Genomic DNA, 18,804 nt, shown 5'->3' on the forward strand with positions numbered 1-18,804 from the left:
ATATTCAGGAACATTAGAAAATATCTGTGAGCACAGAATTCTGTCTCTACTACAATAAAATTTTATTCTGCTAGAAATGTTTTGTCTAGAAATCCCCCTAGATTCCCCCATGATGCAGCAGGTCTTACCTGCAGAGGTCATGTCTGCTCAGGGCCGTTTCTTGCACCGGGCGGGCTGGGCAACGGCACGGGGCGCCGACAGTTAGGGGGCGCTGGTGGCACCCCCGGGACCTCACACAGCCTGGGTTGGATAGCGCACCACGCGCCCCCACAGACAGACTGTCACCCGCTCGGTCCGCCCCCGGTCTGCGCTCATCTGAGCACCCAACACTTGCCCCTGCAGCCCCTCAGCCTCACCTGCTGCCCGCCCGCGCTCTTCCAATGCAATCAGCGCAGAGCGGGAGCATGGGGCAGCTGCGGACGGCCGTAGCGCAGGCGTTCGTTGATTGCGTGCACAACGGCCGGCCGCAGATTGCATTGGAAGAGCGCGGGCGGGCAGCAGGTGAGGCTGCCTCTACAACTGCGGCAGCACTCATCAGATCAGGTGGGGTAGTGTGTATGTTTGTGGAGAAGGGCTGAAGGGGGACAGAGTGTGTGGAGGGGGGCTGAAGGGGGACAGAGTGTGTGGAGGGGGGCTGAAGGGGGACAGAGTGTGTGGAGGGGGGCTGAAGGGGGACAGTGTGTGTGGAGGGGGGCTGAAGGGGGACAGTGTGTGTGGAGGGGGGCTGAAGGGGGACAGTGTGTGTGGAGGGGGGCTGAAGGGGGACAGAGTGTGTGGAGGGGGGCTGCAGGGGGGACAGAGTGTGTGGAGGGGGGCTGCAGGGGGGACAGAGTGTGTGGAGGGGGGCTGCAGGGGGGACAGAGTGTGTGGAGGGGGGCTGCAGGGGGGACAGAGTGTGTGGAGGGGGGCTGCAGGGGGGACAGAGTGTGTGGAGGGGGGCTGCAGGGGGGACAGAGTGTGTGGAGGGGGGCTGCAGGGGGGACAGGGTGTGTGGAGGGGGGCTGCAGGGGGGACAGAGTGTGTGGAGGGGGGCTGCAGGGGGGACAGAGTGTGTGGAGGGGGGCTGCAGGGGGGACAGAGTGTGTGGAGGGGGGCTGCATGTTTGTCTGGTAGGTTCAGAAGAGGTGAATTGCAGCTGCAACAAGAAATCATCATGGAGATCTGGGCCGGATGGAGACGCCTCAGATCAAAGAAGATGCCACTGGTGAGTCACTGAATGACTTTTGAAAGGTTGAAACTATGCCATAATACACACACACTGCTTCTTTTTAGCAACAACCCAAATAAATCATGGGGGGGGGGGGCGCTTTTATCAAGATTCGCCCTGTAGTCAAAATTACCTAGAAACTGCCCTGTGTCTGCTTTTAGCTATACTGTGGTCTGGAATATATAGGGTGGTCCAAAAGTAGGTGGACAGTATGTGTAATAAGGTTGTAAAGGGGGAGGTTTCTCAAAGATGGTGTAAAGTGAAACTGTCTCAGTTGCCCCTAGCAACCAATCAGATTCCACCTTTCATTTTCCAAAGAGTCTGGAAGGAATGAAAAGTGGAATATGATTGGTTGCTATGGAACACGTGTATCTTCCGGTGCGGTTTCCATGCAGTTTGAAGTATAATTCTACATCCGGTAGGCCATTTAGAGCACTGGGAGCGGGGCTATCCCCCCCCCCCCCCCAGCACTGATCCGCTCCGAACTGGCCCGTCCCTTCTAATTATTATCAGTGGAGCCATAATTATAATGTGCCCACCTCTGCACTGCACCCTAGGTAGCTGCCTACTCCACCTACCCCCCCCCCCCCCCCCCCCAGTCACCAGATAAAACACACAGGACACAATAGATGTTTTAGAATTCTTTTATTTATTTTTTTAATGCAACATTGTAATAAAACATTACCGGCCTTTATTACACTAAACATGGTGACAGTGACTCTCAGGTCAGGTCTGGTGGGGACCACAGAACACGCCGCGGTCACTGACCTGAACTAAGAGCCACCGGACCAAAATATCCAGAGGAAGGCGAAGAAACCCCCCGGAGAGTTATACCTCAGGGGGGGAAAAAATTCCTTCCTGACCCCACAAGTGGCGATCGGACATCTCCCTGGATCCCATCTGGCCTGCTGCATATTGCTGTATATGGAGAGGAGAAAGAGAGATACATGAAATCAACATATACAAAGTATACAGTACATGTCCTGCTCCTAAGAGCTTACACTCTAATATACAGTACATGCCCTGCTCCTAAGAGCTTACACTCTAATATACATACCCTGCTCCTAGGAGCTTACAATCTAACACACAACAGATACCCTGCTCCTAATACACATTAGATTATGGCACAACTGACCGACTGTCCTTACTCCCCTGTTTGGGCCTGTTTACACTGAGCAAAATCAAACTCTCTGCCGTAGAAACCCGCCTTCCTTAGTGTCAAACAGTGTCTCTATGGAAGTGCTCGCACGCCTCCACTCTCCGCTCAAAGGATTGACATGTCAATTCTTTGAGTGGAGGCGTTCGAGCCCTCCCATAGAGACACTGTTTGCCACTGAGGCAGGCAGGATTCTGCGGCGGAGAGTTCCACCACGGAATGTCGCCGATTTTGCTCGGTGTGAACAGGCCCTAATAGATGGTATGGAGAAAGTGAAGGATCAGGCATGTTGGATTTTTAACTGCCTGATCCTTTTGTTCTCAGGGTGATAAGCCACCACCAAAGGAGTCTGGCAGCTGCTTACCTCTCCTCTACCCATTCAAAACACATGAACACTCAGCCAAGCCAAGCATCTATGTGAAACTAAGTATCCACTTAGTGAATGAGGGCGATAGCTGCCGGCTGAAAAAATATTCATCTGACAGCTATTCAGTGTGTATGGTCGGCTTAGTAGCTTACACTCTAATATACAATACATATTCTGCTACTAAAGTTGACCATACACTACAATGTATACCGGACAGACAGTGTGGATTATACCAGCGAATCTGTGCAGGTAAAATCCACAGCACAATGAGTGGGAAATCCACAATGATATCCGGAAGGTGGACATCTTGTGGATTTCTCTGTGCACTTACCTCAGCTCCAGCTCCAGGTCTGGACTCTTCCTCTTCAATCTGCTGAATGAGGAAAGATTGTTCAGGTGTAGTATTTTCTAGATTCTACTGTGATGTCATGAGGTGTCTATGGTATAAGCATTGTGATGTCACATGATGTCATGAGGTGTCTATGGTATAAGCATTGTGATGTCACATGATGTCATGAGGTTTCTATGGTATAAGCATTGTGATGTCACATGATGTCGTAGTATATTGTATCATGGAATTGTTCCAAATTGACCAACACTATTATGGAGATATGTCCATCCTCTCTATAAGCCGTATATTATATAGTCGGCCATAAATTTTGTCAGGGGGCCCTGTAATACCACGTGTCCTGGAGAGGCAGCAGCACTCCCCCTCCTGGCTATAAAATGTGTTATTAGGGAGGAGCTACATACCCGGCCTCCTCTTCCAGCTGTCCGGCTCCACTGACTCCAGGTTACCAGGTTACAGTTGTTTACACTGAGCGCCATGTGATCATGTGATCTGTGATGTCATCATAACTGCCACATCTGCTCTGTGTAGTAAGTGTATAATACTAAGGCAGAGTTCAATAGATTATAATATAGGCAGAGTGGGTGGGGCTTATTGTGAAGGGGTGTGGCCTCATGTCTGTGTCATGTGGGTCTGTATCTTGCTGGTGCGGTGAGCTGTTGCATTTTTCTGTGTTTTTGTGTGTTTGCAATTTCAGCCATGGCAACGTGCTCCTGCCTAGTGTGAACGGTGTTCTAGGAGAGCCGACCAAATTTTTTTTTTTGTTTTCTGTGACCCACTATAACAATCTGATGGTATACAATCCCTGGTCACATGTCACCCACTATAACAATCTGATGGTATACAATCCCTGGTCATGTCACCCACTATAACAATCTGATGGTATACAACCCCTGGTCACATGTCACCCACTATAACAATCTGATAGTATACAACCCCTGGTCATATGTCACCCACTGTAACAATCTGATGGTATACAATCCCTGGTCACATGTCACCCACTATAACAATCTGATAGTATACAATCCCTGGTCACATGTCACCCACTATAACAATCTGATAGTATACAATCCCTGGTCACATGACACCTACTATAACAATCTGATGGTATACAATCCCTGGTCACATGTCACCCACTATAACAATCTGATAGTATACAATCCCTGGTCACATGTCACCCACTATAACAATCTGATAGTATACAAACCCTGGTCACATGATAATGTGTATATAAATAATGTGATCTCTCTAATATTAGTTTGCTTTCAGTGAATACGAACACTCCTATACATCTGCACATAGCTAGTCCTGCTGTGTGGTGATACAGTTGTATTCAGTCTGGACAATGCTCTGTGAGCCACAAAGGATTTATAGCTAGCCCTGGAAGTTTTTAACAGGCGCCACAGTGGTACGGGGCCCTGCATATTATGGGGACCGGTCCAGCATCACTAAATAGGAATACCCTTTAAGGCTATACAGTCACACTGACATTCAGAGCCTCCATTAGGGGTTCAGTCAGGGTTTGCATTGTTTCGTATGGCAGAGATAATGGAAACCCCCATAGAGTATGAATAGACCCCAATAAACTCAGCGGGGTCCTTCGGTTACCATGAAATGACAGATGTAAGCAGGAAATCACTGCTCCCGTATTCCTGGCTGATGCTTAAAGTACAGAGATCACCAACCTCAGAGTCTCAGCATGCTGGGTGTTGTAGTTCTGCAGCCGCTGCATAGGAGGGAGATTAGTTGTTTTAGGTATAGTAACTCTATATGATGATGCTGTAGTGCGGGGGCCACAGAGAATCCCTGTGCCTCAGAAATGGCTCAATATATGAGACCAGGGGCCTATATGATATAATGGTCCAGATTCTGCATCCAATACCAGGAGCTGATACCAGAAAAAGGACAATAAGAACAGTGATGCTGCTTCTCCTCTTTTCATACACTGAAAATCAGACCTTAACCTCTTAAGGACATAGGACGTACCGATACGTCCTATGTCCTCACTTGCACTTCAAAGCGGGGCCGCGCGGCGGCCCCGCTTTGAAGTGCCGCGATCCCGGGTGCCGCGTGTAGCCCGGGACCGCCGCTATTAGCGGGCACGGTCTGATCGCCGTGCCCGCTAATTAGCTAATCGGAGGCAGCTGTCAAAGTTGACAGCTGCCTCCGATTACCGGAGGCAACGTTTCCCTGGTGTCTAGTGGGGGAGATCGCTCCTCCGGGACCTTGTCCCGGAGGAGCGATCTCCGTTACTGATGCCGGCCGGGGACGCGTCCAAGATGGCGCCGTCCTCGGCTCGGCACTCGTTTGTATTCGGCTGCAGCAGCCGAAAGCAAACGAGTGCCGATCTCATGGATCTCTGCAGCATATCTATGCTGCAGAGATCTCAATGAGAGATCCAAGTATATATACTAGAAGTCCCCCAGGGGGGCTTCTAGTATATGTGTAAAAAAAAAAAAAAAAGTGTTGTTAATAGTAAAAAGCCCCCTCCCCTAATAAAAGTCTGAATCACCCCCCTTTTCCCAGGTTTTAAATAAAAGTAAACAAATAAATAAATAAATAAACATGTTTGCTATCGCCGCGTGCGTAAGCGCCCGAACTATTAATTAATCACATTCCTGATCTCGCACGGTAAACGGCGTCAGCGCAAAAAAATCCCAAAGTGCAAAATTGCGCATTTTTGGTCGCATCAAATCCAGAAAAAATGTAATAAAAAGCGATCAAAAAGACGTATATGGGCAATCAAGGTACCGATAGAAAGATCACATCATGGCGCAAAAAATGACACCTCGCACAGCCCCATAGACCAAAGGATAAAAGCGTTATAAGCCTGGGAATGGAGCGATTTTAAGGAACGTATATTGGTTAACAACGGTTTGAATTTTTTACAGGCCATCAGATACAATATAAGTTATACATGTTATATATCGTTTTAATCGTAACGACTTGAGGAACATGCATAACAAGTCAGTTTTACCCCAGGGTGAATGGCGTAAAAACACATTTCCCCCAAATAAAAGAAATGCGTTTTTTTTTTCAATTTCACCACACTTCGAATTTTTTTCTGGTTTCGCAGTGTACTTTATGCAAAAATTCAGCCTGTAATTGCAAAGTACAATTAGTGACGCAAAAAATAAGGGGTCATGTGGGTTTCTAGGTGGAAAAATGCAAGTGCTATGACCTTTTAAACACAAGGAGGAAAAACCGAAAACGTAAAAACGAAAATGGGCCATGTCCTTAAAGGGTTAAAGGGGTTATCCAGCGAAAATCTTTTTCATTTAAATCAACTGATATCAGAAATGTATATAGATTTGTAATTTGCTTTTATAAAAAAAATCTCTAGTTTTCCCATACTTATCAGCTGCTGTATGTCCTGCAGGAAATGTTTTCGTTTCAGTCTGACACAGTGCTCTCTGCTGACATCTCTGGCTGAGACTGGAACTCTGTCTCAGTTCTCTATGAATCCCATAGAAAGCCTCTCCTACTCTGCACAGTTCCTGTCTCAGCCAGAGATGTCAGCAGAGAGCACTGTGTCAGACTGAAAATAAAACATTTTCTGCAGGACATACAGCAGCTAATAAGTATAGGAAGACTTGAGATTTTTTAATAGAAGTAAAATACAAATCTGTATAACTTTCTGACACCAGTTGATTTGAAAGAAAACTATTTTTGCCGGAGTACCCCTTTAATCCTAATTCAGCTCTGAGATTTTGCTAGAATGGATCAGTGTAAATTAGAGAGAGAATATGGAATTCACATATTTTGGGCCACAAGAGAAGATCCCTTCCGGCACTGATTTCCGGACTGTGTTTAATTACCGCTACGGCCGTAGTTTATCGAATCCATTACAGCGTGTGAACATAGCCCTATATTATAGTCAAGGATGGAGAGACCCTGAACAAGGTGAATGGTGCACATTGTGAGTACCATGTTGGCAGGGCAGGCTATGGCAGAGGGTGGTCTCTCAGAGCCCCCTAGCTGCATAGTAGAATCAGGCTGCATAGCCTACAGCTGTGTGATTGCCTTGGGAGCCTATTACATATTATTTCTTTCAGTATAAAATACACAAACCTAAAGGATCATTGGCGAGCAAACAGAATGGAGAATGTAACTTTTACCCTTCTATATCCAGGCTGTAATAAATGAAAGGTCTCTGCAATGTTCCAGCACAGTGTAACAAATGCACGTGGTGTATCACCATTTATATCTGTCTACCTCTGCGGCTGCACAGAATCAAAGCCATTGCTAGAACCTTGTATTTTTCTTTCTTTTACCAGTTGTATAAAAAATGTATCTGTTGGAAAATATCATATACATATACAATTGTAATAGAAAAATGATTATGTAATCACTTTCACTAAGTAGTTCATCTTTGTTTTTTTAATTTTCTTTTATTTGTACAAGATGTGGAATGGAATTCTGGAAAAGCAGGGTGCTAATAGGCTAGAGAGAAGGGTTCTATTAGATGAAGCGATTTAAAGATTAAGGGTGCCTTCACACCTACCGGATCCACAGCGGATCTCACTTCTGCGGATTCGAAGAGAGAACCGCTGCGGATTCGGTACCATTCACCCCTATGATAGCTCATATTCGCAGCGGGATGAACATCCCGCTGTGAATATGTGCTTTAACCCCTCGCTGTCCGCAGCCCCGCCGCCGCATCCCCATCCCAGGCCGCATCCCCCATCTCCGGCCGCATCCCCCCCATCCCCTGCGCATCCCCCCCCATCCCCGGCTGAATCCCACATCCCCTGCCGCTACCGGCATCCCGCATTCCCTATCCCCGGCCGAATCCTGCAGCCCTCCGCCGAGAGCATAAAGTACCTGCTCGGCGGCGCGGCTGCAGTGAGGCTCCCGGCTCCGGGAGTCGGGAGCCTCACTGCAGCCGCGCCGCCGAGCAAGTACTTTATGCTCTCTGCGGCGGGCTGCAGGATGCGGCCGGGGATGCGGGCTGCTGAATGCGGCAGGGGATGGGGGGATGCGGCCAGAGATGGGGGATGCGGCCGGAGATGGGGGATGCGGCGGCGGGGCTGCGGACAGCGAGGGGTTAAAGCACATATTCACAGCGGGATGTTAATTCCGCTGCGAATATGTGCTATCATAGGGGTGAATGGTACCGGATCCGCAGCAGTTCTCGCTTCGAATCCGCAGAAGTGAGATCCGCCGTGGATCCGGTAGGTGTGAAGGCACCCTAAAGGCTAACGAAAAAACGATCGCAAACGAGATAAATCGTTAATCTGAAATTATTCACCATATTACACAGAACGATGGTCATTAGTTACGATCGTTACTATGATCTTTATTGCGATCGTTACTATGATCGTTCACTCCTTCTGATCCCAGCAAAACAATGTGCAATTACACGATTGAGCGATTAGTGAACAAATGCGGAACTTGTGTGGAATTACAGCGAACGATTAATGAACGATTAACGATAATTTTAGGTTCAGATCTAAATCAACGATCAACGACAAATGAACAATTTTTCAGTCTTTGCCTGCAATTACACAGAACGATTATCGTTTAAATTTGAACGATTTAACGATTTTTCACACGATAATCATCCCGCGTAATAGGGCCCTTAAGGCCGTATTCCACGGCCTGACTCTGAGGAGCAAACCAGCGCTGTGAGCTTTCGTTTGCTCCTCGTTCCCCGCTCGCTGCTCCCGCTATTCCTTGCGGCTGCAGCGAGCAGGTGAGTCTGGGGAGGGCCGGGGGAAGCTAAGGGCAGGCTGCCCGGGTGATCGCTGATTGTCCGCGCAGCCCATAGGATATAGCGTTGGTCTGCTGCCTCCGCTCTTACCCCGCGGAGCGGCGGCAGCAGATCGCTTCTACATAAGTCATTTGTCCTTCAACATGTTGAAAGACAAACGACTTCAACGATCAGCCGACATGAACGATAAGTACTAGAAAATTCAATATTTTTTTTTATAGAAGTCAATGACAGATCTCTGGCACTTTCTGGCACCAGTTGATTTTAAAGAAAATATTGCAGAAGACAAGATCATTTTGTTTGGGGCAGACGCTGCTTTTTATATATATTCTTTCAGGTGATGTTGGTTTAATGTGCCCTGGTGGTCTAGGGTAGTAGAGAAGTTGATAATGTAAATCCCTCTTGGTTTACATAGAGGTAAGATTAATCCCAGCTGCCCTCTATAGCCTCGGTTCCCAACCTGTGGGACATATACCCAATGTGTATTTATGCTGGGTTTTTAATCAGCAGTGTATGATCATAGCTTTGCAGGGGTATTTGGCTTGGGAGCGTTGAGTTGAGCAGCACTGGGCTGGAGTACTTTAAGGGGTTAATACATTTTTCAGTGTTGCTCTAGGATTGGGAAGGTGTTAATGGCAGACATCCAGGGGATCTCACAGCTCCACAACCTGTCTCTCTCTACAACGAAGCTGCTGTCAATGTTCTTATTACATTTTCTCTATAATCAGAAAATATTTATGTTTCCTAAAGTGTAAATTTTACTGCCTGAAAGATACAAATTAAACAAATAATATCCATTGAGCCATAATTCATAATTTTTAACCAATTAATGGCCATCTTTGCCTAAAACGCTTTAAAAAGCTAAAATACACAATAAACATGCCAGCGTGAGACAGGGAGCAGCGGTGCAGTAGCTGCACAGGATCGGGACAGGTGAGCGTCTCTTATTTATTGTGTTTACAGCGCCCCCTGCTGCCCAGCAGTTTTTTCTATTTTGCTCAGGCAACCCTTTTAAAAAGATATTCAAGAGGATAAATCATTTAAATACATTTAAAAATGCCAGAGTGGCAGAATAACTAAATAAAAAAAAAAGCATTCAGCTGCCACCGATCTCCCACTGATGCCATTCTGATTGTGCTGCTCCACGATCAGGGCCGGCTCCAGGTTTTTGCGGGTCCTTGGGCGACAGAGCCAAGTGGTCCCCTCATCCATCCATCCACTGTGCACAATCACTGACTGACACACACATTTTACTTATTGACTGACACACTATTGTCTGACACTTACTGACTGATACACACACAGCACTTCTCCCACAGCTCAGTCTTCTCCCACTTCCTCTCCACACTGTAGTATTGAGGACCTGCAGGTCATGTGATCAGGTCCTCCATCCCTCTCTCTCTCTCTGCAGGATGCTGACAGGTCGTGCTCTTTCTCCATGCACTAAAGGGAGAGGGCTAAACATCAGAACACTGGGCCCCTGGAGGTGCTGGGGCCCTGGCACTTGCCCGGGTAAGCCCTGTCCACGATGTTACCTGCCTCAGTGATTGGCTGAGCGGAGGAGAAAGCACTGACAGCAGGGAGCGGCACCACCAGGGGATCTGCTCTGCAGCAGGTGAGTACAGCTTTTCTTATGTTCCATCCTTCACTGATTTTTATATAAACTGATCGTCTCCAGTTCATTTTTATCAAAATTTAGGCTGCTATTGCCATCCTCTGTCAGAAACGGGGATCAAGGTAGTATACATAAATCTGGTCTCTGTATTGCAGTTACCTGAATGAGCTGCTTTATGTTAAATAAGATATCTAAAGTGTAGATCTATGTATTTCTTTGCACATTATTTGCTAGAAATAATGCTCTTTAAGGCATATATGGCTGCTATAAAAAGTGAGTGAACTCCTTGGAATTACTGACCACCGACAGATGATGTTGGGTGGACATGGGGCTGGGCATGGTGGAAAATCACTGCCTGGTCCCTTTGTTCTTGGAGAGATAAGCCCTGTATATCAGGCATGTCCAAACTTTTTTCGAAGAGTGCCAAATTTGATGAAGTGAACATGTGCGAGGGCCGACCATTTTACATGCTACATGCTATATGCTTTAAAACACAGGCAGATAATAGCAAGCTGGATACCTGGGGGGCCGTAAAAGTTCGGAACGTGGGCCACAAATGGCCCTCCGGCCGGACTTTGGACATGCCTGCTGTATATGGAGAGGACAGGGGCCAGTAGGGAGAGATACCTGACAGCTGAACAATTGTTCGTCTGTCAGGTAATTAAGGTGTAAAGCCCCTATTCCACGGGTCGTTAAGAGGAGCAAACGAGCGCTCTCAGCGCCGCCGCTATTCAACGCGGGTGAGTGCGGGGAGCTGCGGGGGGGCTGCCCGGGTGATCGCTGATCGTCCGGGCAACCCATAGGATATAGCAGCGTCTGCTGCCGATGCTCCTATTCAACGGAACGACGGCAGCAGATCGCTGCTATATCAGTCACTTGTTTTTCAACATGTTGAAAAACAAGCGACTGCAACGATCAGCCGACATGAACGATGTCGGCTGATCGTTGCATTCTATTCCACGGCCGAATACGGACGATAATCGTTCCGTGGAATAGGGCCTTAAAGGGAACCTGTCACCCCCCGTGCCGGGGTGACAGGCTCCCGACCCCCGTTAGAGCCCCCTATACTCACCTAATCCCGCCGGGTCCCGCTACTGGAGGTGGTCGGGTGATGGAGATCTCAGCCGCTGCAGCCCGGCGCGCGCGCTCCTCAGATGAGTCCAACGCTCATAGAGAATGACGGAGCGCTGGACTCTCCTGTCATTCTCTATGGGGACTCATCTCTCAGCATGCTCGCCGGGCTGCAGCGGCTGAGATCTCCGTCACCCGACCATCTCCAGAAGCGGGACCCGGCGGGATTAGGGGAGTATGGGGGACTCTAACGGGGGGGTCGGGAGCCTGTCACCCTGGCACGGCCACCTTTGAAGGGACTCAATCAGCAAGATTGTGCTGATATGGTTCCTAGCTGCACAGTATAGATCTACTGTGCAGCTCCCCGAGGCAGCAGCAGTAGCTTTACACTGGGGGCAAAGGAGAGGGTGGCAACTAGTCATCTTGAGGGGGGGGGGGGGGGAGCCGACCGCATAGGGATGGTTGACAGGTGGCGAGACCACCAACGGGTGCTGATTGGTTCCCTTTAGGGTCCATTTACACAGAAAGATTATCTGTCAAAGATTTGAAGCCAAAGCCCGGAACAGACTATAAACAGAGATCAGGTCAAAAAAGAAAGGTTGAAATTTCTCTTCTTTTCAAATCCATTCCTGGCTTTGGCTTCAAATCTTTGGCAGATAATCTGTCAGATAATCTTTCTGTGTAAATGGGACCCTTAAGAATCCTAATATGATTAGGTCAGGACCCTGCCCATTTGTCTGATTTTTAAACCATTCCTTAGTTGATTTACTTTTGTCTCTTTGGTCATTAACTTAATCTATCACCCAATGTCTCTTCAGCTAGAGGTAAAGCTACTCTTAGATGCATCTTGTTTTATGGTAGATTTGTAAATCGTGAAAAAAACGGTTTAGGGTACTGTTTCAATGAAGGCCCGATTAATATTGGAAATGAGCGCTGATCTGCTAGTTTACTGGGCCTTTTTAAATGGCACAATAATTAATTAGCAAGGGCTGCACAGACATCATTAGCGATGCCCGTGCAGCCCTTGCATAAACAGTTAATACATTACCCGTCCATGTTTCCGGAATTCTCCTGCGCTCTGCATGCTTCCTAATCCAACGGCTGCAGCTTCACAGTGGCCTGTATGAGCTGACAGGCTGCTCAGCCAATCAGTGACTGAGGCGGGACATGGCTGCGGACAATGATTGTCTGAGCAGACAGATCCTGTGACAGATACATCTATTGATGAAGCAGCAGGAGAATATACAGCTTCAATAACTAAGAGCTCAACGTTTCTTATCTTTCCCGTCCAGCCCCAGTCTTTCCCATACACAGGAACGTTCGGCACAGCAGAGCGATCCCATGTTCTCTATGGGGAGGTGAGGGGAAAGCTGCAGCCAGAAAGTTCATCTTTCCCATAACAGAACTATCACAGTTGACATAATCTGTCAGTGGTTGGTCAGGAGAGCCCCATACACAGGGGCGTAGCTAGGATTCATGGGGCCCCATAGCAAAAAACTGTATGGGGCCCCCCTCCCCTACACACTAAAAAAATAAATAAATAAATAAATAAAATAAATATATATATATATATATATATATATATATATATATATATATATATATATATACACACACACACACATACTCTGTGATGTGGCCAAAAAAAAAAAAAATTCTCTTGTGGCCAGAGGCAGAATCCTATGGTTATATACATAGGTGCAGGAGCATCCTACCTTTTTGCTTAACCCTTTATTTACTGCAGTGTGTAAGTGACCCAGTGTTCTCTTACATGCTGCAACACAAAAAAGGGTTAATACAGAAGACAATTAGCCCTCTCCTTCAGTACTCCTGCACTGATAACCCCTGACCTCTGCTGGAGCTCAGAGAACAGAGGTCAGAAGTTATCAGAGTAGTCAGGCAGAGAGCTAATTGTCTTCTGTATTAACCCTTTTTTTTGTTTTGCAGCATGTTAAAGAACACTGGGTCACTTACACACTGCAGTAAATAAGGGGTTAAGCAGAAGGACACAGGAGGCTCTTATCTTCCCCGGGCCCCCTCCCTCCACGGGCCCCCATAGCAACCGCCTTCCCTGCCTCTATGGTAGCTATGCCACTGCCCATACACCTTCCACGGACAGCCATATCCAGATGCAACAATTCAATCCTTATCCCTTTACCATATACAATATATTGCAAAGCTTATTATCTCTAGAACAACAGGAAACGTATTCTCATATAAATGATAATTGGGCTGCTCAATATTATGGCATCATTGTCACTCGAGCGTTCCTTGGCTATAGAGACAGAAACTATATCGGAAATGGGACGAGGAGGGAGAAGAACACAGATTTTATTGAAGAAAAACTTTATTAGTTTATAATCTTAATAATAACAAAAAGGACTTGAAAGCTGCGGGATTTGGTAATGACTGCACATTGACTGGGTGCACTGGGGATGAAGCCATCACAAGAACTGTTTGATGTTGGGAGAATTTACATATCTGCTGTTTTTCCTCCTCTGCTCTGGGACGTTGTGTTCCCTCTGTGCTAGGAAGTCAACAGGCATCAAAGGAGGATTCTCTGCTTTACCAAATTGCTCCTAGCCCCAATCTAAAAGTGAAGATGTCAGGATTATAGAGAGATTAATGTACCAGCCGAAATGTGATGGAGGGTTATTACACCTGGACTGCAGTTCTATGTTGCAGAAGTAAATGACTCACATTTAACATTACAGTTGATACTTTGCGCTGCTTTAATAATATAGAAGCCTCATCCTACATTTACTCTTTTCTCTTTGTTCAGACGTCTAGTAGGTTTTCAGGAGTACAATAAAATGGCAAAGGTGCAAAGAACTTGTTTAAAGATATAATTTCTACAAGCACAAATGGCATTCCAGTATTGGATTATAGACAAAGGGTAAAATAGTATACAACGAGTAAAATAGTGTAGAATTATACAAAGGGTAAAATAGTATACAGCTATACAGAGGGTAAAATAGTATACAGCTATACAAAGGGTAAAATAGTATACAGCTATACAAAGGGTAAAATAGTATACAGCTATACAAAGGGTAAAATAGTATACAGCTATACAAAGGGTAAAATAGTATACAGCTATACAAAGAGTAAAATAGTATACAGCTATACAAAGGGTAATATAGTATACAGCTATACAAAGGGTAATATAGTATACAGCTATACAAAGGGTAATATAGTATACAGCTATACAAAGGGTAAAATAGTATTCAACTATATATAGAGTAAAATATTATACAACTATACAAAGGGTAAAATGGTATACAGCTATGCAAAGGGTAAAATGGTATACAGCTATGCAAAGGGTAATCTAGTATACAGCTATGCAGAGGGTAATATAGTATATACCTATACAAAGGGTAAAATAGTATACAGCTATACAAAGGGTAAAATCGTATACAGCTGTACAAAGGGTAATATAGTATACAGATTTACAAAGGGTAATATAGTATACAGATTAACAAAACGTAATATAGTATACAGATATACAAAGTGTAAAATATTATACAACGATACATAGAGTAAAATAATATACAGCTATACAAAGGGTAAAATAGTATACAGCTATACAAAGGGTAAAATAGTATTCAACTATACAAAATAGTAAAACTAACTGAATCAAAGGACATGTCCTTTCCCCAAAGTGTATTTTCAGTCACAATCTCCTCCTCCTTTCTAGCTCATGCCATAAATTGTTTTATTGCACTTTGTGACTAATATACTGTGCAGGTTCTGCTGTGTTAAACAATCAACCACTCAGAAGTAAAGGTGCACACCTTCTTTTAATAGCTCCATTCATTAGCTAACTGTCAGGACAGGGGAGGCAGGGACACGACAGTGAGCCCTGATACTGAGCCCACCCACTGTCCCTACCTACTTGCCTCAGACGGCCCTAGTTAGCCGCAGACAACCACAAAGGCGGTCCCTGCACCAGTATAGGTGCAAACACTGAACAATACAGACGAACAGACGAACAAACACAAAGTCGGGAAAATCGACACGCCAAAGTCCAAGCCAAAACAGGCAACGCAGTACAAAGTCAGGTAACAATCGGATAGTCAGAGGTCAGGCATAGGGTCAGATAAAAGGTCAAAATGAGCAGAGGGATTAGGTACGGGGATCGCAGGAATAGACAGGGGGAGCTGGGATCATGGTGTGAACCTAAATAGCAAGCGCTGTGAGACTGGCTCAGCTTTCATTTATGAGGGTCAAGAGCCCAGTCCGGATCTCCATTGGAACGGCCCTGTGATCCTCCAGGTTGCAGACAGGCAGAGAAGAAAATCAAACAGACTTGCTCAGCTTCGGCAATCAAGGCTGGGAGAGTCCAGTGGTAACTCTTGCATTGCCGGAAGCTGAGAAGTAATCAGGTGTGTCACACAGAAGCAAAAACCAGGCCCAGTTCACACCAGGCTACTGCACATTCCTGACATTAACTTTTCTGTTCCCCACATATACAGTTGTGCTCAAAAGTTTACATACCCCAGCAGAATTTTTGCTTTCTTGTCCTTTTTACTGAGAATATAAATGATAACACAAAAAATCTTTTCCCACTCATGTTTAGGCTAGGTTCACACTGCGTTTTTTCAATCCGTTTTAACGTATATGTTTTATGGAAAAAATGGATGCAATTGTGTGTCATTCATTTGGATCCGTTTTCCATTGACTTCCATTATAGAAAAAACGGGGGTTTTTTTTAGCGTACAGAAAATATGACACTACTTTTCTGTACGTAATAAAAAAAAAGCATCCTTTTTTTTTTTTTTTTTTTTTTATAATGGAAGTCAATGGAAAACAGATCCAAACGGATGACACACAATTGCATCCGTTTTTGCATCGGTTTTTTCCATAAAACGTGTACGTTAAACGGATTGCAAAAACGCAATGTGAACCTAGCCTTAGTGGTTGAGTGAAGCCACTTATTGTCAAACTACTGTGTTTTCTCTTTTTAAATCGTAATGACAACCAAAAACATCCAAATGACCCTGATCGAAAGTTTACATACCCCAGTTCTTAAAGTGACAGTACCACCAGGCCCAGGCTGAAGCACTGGAGGCGGGCCGACCCACCCTTAGTGGGAGGAAACCCTAGCCCCTCCATGATAGGGTTCCATTAATTCTAATGGAGTCACGTCCTGGAGGGGCTGGGGTTTCTTCCCACTAAGGGTGGGTGGGCCCGCCTCCAGTGCTTCAGCCTGGGCCTGGTGGTACAGTCACTTTAGTACCGTGTACAATGGCGTAGCTACCAGGGTCGCAGCGGTCGCCGTTGTACACGGTCGCCCCCTTGCCACTGCACTGCTCCCCCCATAAATCTCTCTTGTGACCGCAAGCATTGTTTTGCTTGCGGTCACAAGAGCAGGCTCGTCCGGGCCCCCGGCTGATGCACGGTGCTGCCGGGAATAGGACGGGACACCCCCAGCAGCCGCGCATCAGTGAACTCCCTGTGCCGCCTGGGGCCCTGACTTCCAGCACAGGAAGTGCACGTCAGAGACGCTTCCTGTGCCGGAAGTCCCAGCCCCGGCGCATAGGGGATAGGATGGGACACCCCCGGCAGCCGCGCATCACCCGGGGGCCCGAACGAGCCTGAAGAAGAGGATGATTGCCGGGGCAACGGGTTGTTAGGTGAGTTTGTGTGTTTTTTTATTTTAATTCTGCTTAGCATAGAGGAAAGAGGGGGGCATCTATAAGGGGGGAGAGGGGGGCATCTATAAGGGATGGGAGAGGGGGGAATCTATAAGGGGGGGGGAAGAGGGGGCATCTATAATGGGGGAGAGGGGGGCATCTATAAGGGGGCGGGGGAGAGGGGGGCATCTACGGGGGGGGGGAAGAGGGTGCCATCTTCAAGGGGAGGAGGGGGGCATCTAAGAGGAGGGGGGAGAGGGGGGCATCTATAAGGGGAGGGGGGCATCTATAAGGGGAGGGGGGCATCTATAAGGGGAGGGGGGAGAGGGGGCATCTATAAGGGGAGGGGGGAGAGGGGAGCATTTATAACGGGGGGGAGAAGAGGGGGCCATCTATATAAAATGGGGAAGAGGGGGCCATCTATAAGGGGTGGGGGGGAGGCATCTATAAGGGGAGGGGGGAGAAGAGGGGGCCATCTATATGGGATGGGGAAGAGGGGGCCATCTATATGGGATGGGGAAGAGGGGGCCATCTATATGGGATGGGGAAGAGGGGGCCATCTATATGGGGAGGGGGGAGAAGGGGCCATCTATAAGGTGAGGGGGGAGAGGGGGACATCTTTAAGGAGGGGCAACATGCAGTGGGGGCCATCTATAAGGGGGGGGAGAGGGGGCCATCTATAAGGGGTGGGGGAGAGAGGGGGCCATCTATGAGGGGGGCAACATGCAGTGGGGGCCATCTATATATACTATAAGGGGGGTCACATAGTGTCAGGGCTACCCACTAAATAAGGGTGTAAAGGGGACATTACAGATGTGCAGTGTGTAAAGAGAGAGGATGGTGCCAGTGTGAGGAGCCTAATATGTCTGTCTGGCAGATTCTGTGGATTCGTGGCTCGGAGAAGTTCTCATAACGGCCCAGGGCAGATGGAGAAGAAGAAAATGAAAAGGGAAGATCTCCGATCAGAGAAGACGTCCCCTGTGAGTCACCTGATATAACTGCACTGTAATTTATATGGTGTATACAACCTGTGTGGAGCTGCGTTCACCTCTATATGACTGTATGAGGTGATAGTGATCTGTGTACAGTGGATCTCATTCAGTAGCAGCAGTGGTGTTAGTCAGTATGTGGTGGTATTAGTCAGTTTGTGGCGGTGTTAGTCGGTATGTGGCGGTGTTAGTCAGTATGTGGTGGTATTATTTGTTACTTGTTATCCGGTACTGTGTTTTATTGGTCTTAGTATACTGGATTTGGTCAGTAACAATATGGTGGTGATGGTAGTGGTTGTGGTGTGGCGGTAATATTTCCCCCTTGTATACTGGTATTATTGGCAATATTGGTCTCAGTATACAGGATTTGGTCAGGAACAGTATATATGGTGATAATATTTTCTCTTCCTATATGCTGGTGTTATTGGTAATATCTGTCTTGCCGTACATATATGTATATGTGTGTGTGTATGTATATATATATATATATATATATATATATATATATATATATATATAATATATATATACATGCACTTACCAGTAGCATCACTTGGTCATGAAAGGGGGGGGCCCGAGTTGACCTCTCGCACCAGGGCCCAGGAGACATTAGCTATGCCCCTGACCATGTATTGCCCCCTCTAACATCAATGTGGTTGTTGTGGATAAGGCTCTTTATTTTCTCAGATGGTAAAGCCGGCCAT

The 18,804-nt window shown here is 46.7% G+C and overlaps 1 protein-coding gene and 1 long non-coding RNA gene across 4 annotated transcripts in view; one reads left to right on the plus strand and one right to left on the minus strand.

Moving 5' to 3' along the window:
* SHLD1 (shieldin complex subunit 1) overlaps positions 1–18,804 on the plus strand; it is a 107,930-nt gene that overhangs the window by 60,946 nt on the left and 28,180 nt on the right. The window lies entirely within an intron of this gene.
* On the minus strand, positions 1,838–3,702 carry LOC138774352 (uncharacterized). Its single transcript, XR_011360294.1, has 2 exons — positions 3,484–3,702; positions 1,838–3,103 (listed from the first exon to the last, which is right to left on the minus strand). It is a non-coding gene; the product is annotated as an uncharacterized lncRNA (long non-coding RNA).

Source organism: Dendropsophus ebraccatus, chromosome 15, assembly GCF_027789765.1.
Source record: "Dendropsophus ebraccatus isolate aDenEbr1 chromosome 15, aDenEbr1.pat, whole genome shotgun sequence".
NCBI classification, from domain to species: Eukaryota; Metazoa; Chordata; class Amphibia; order Anura; family Hylidae; genus Dendropsophus; species Dendropsophus ebraccatus.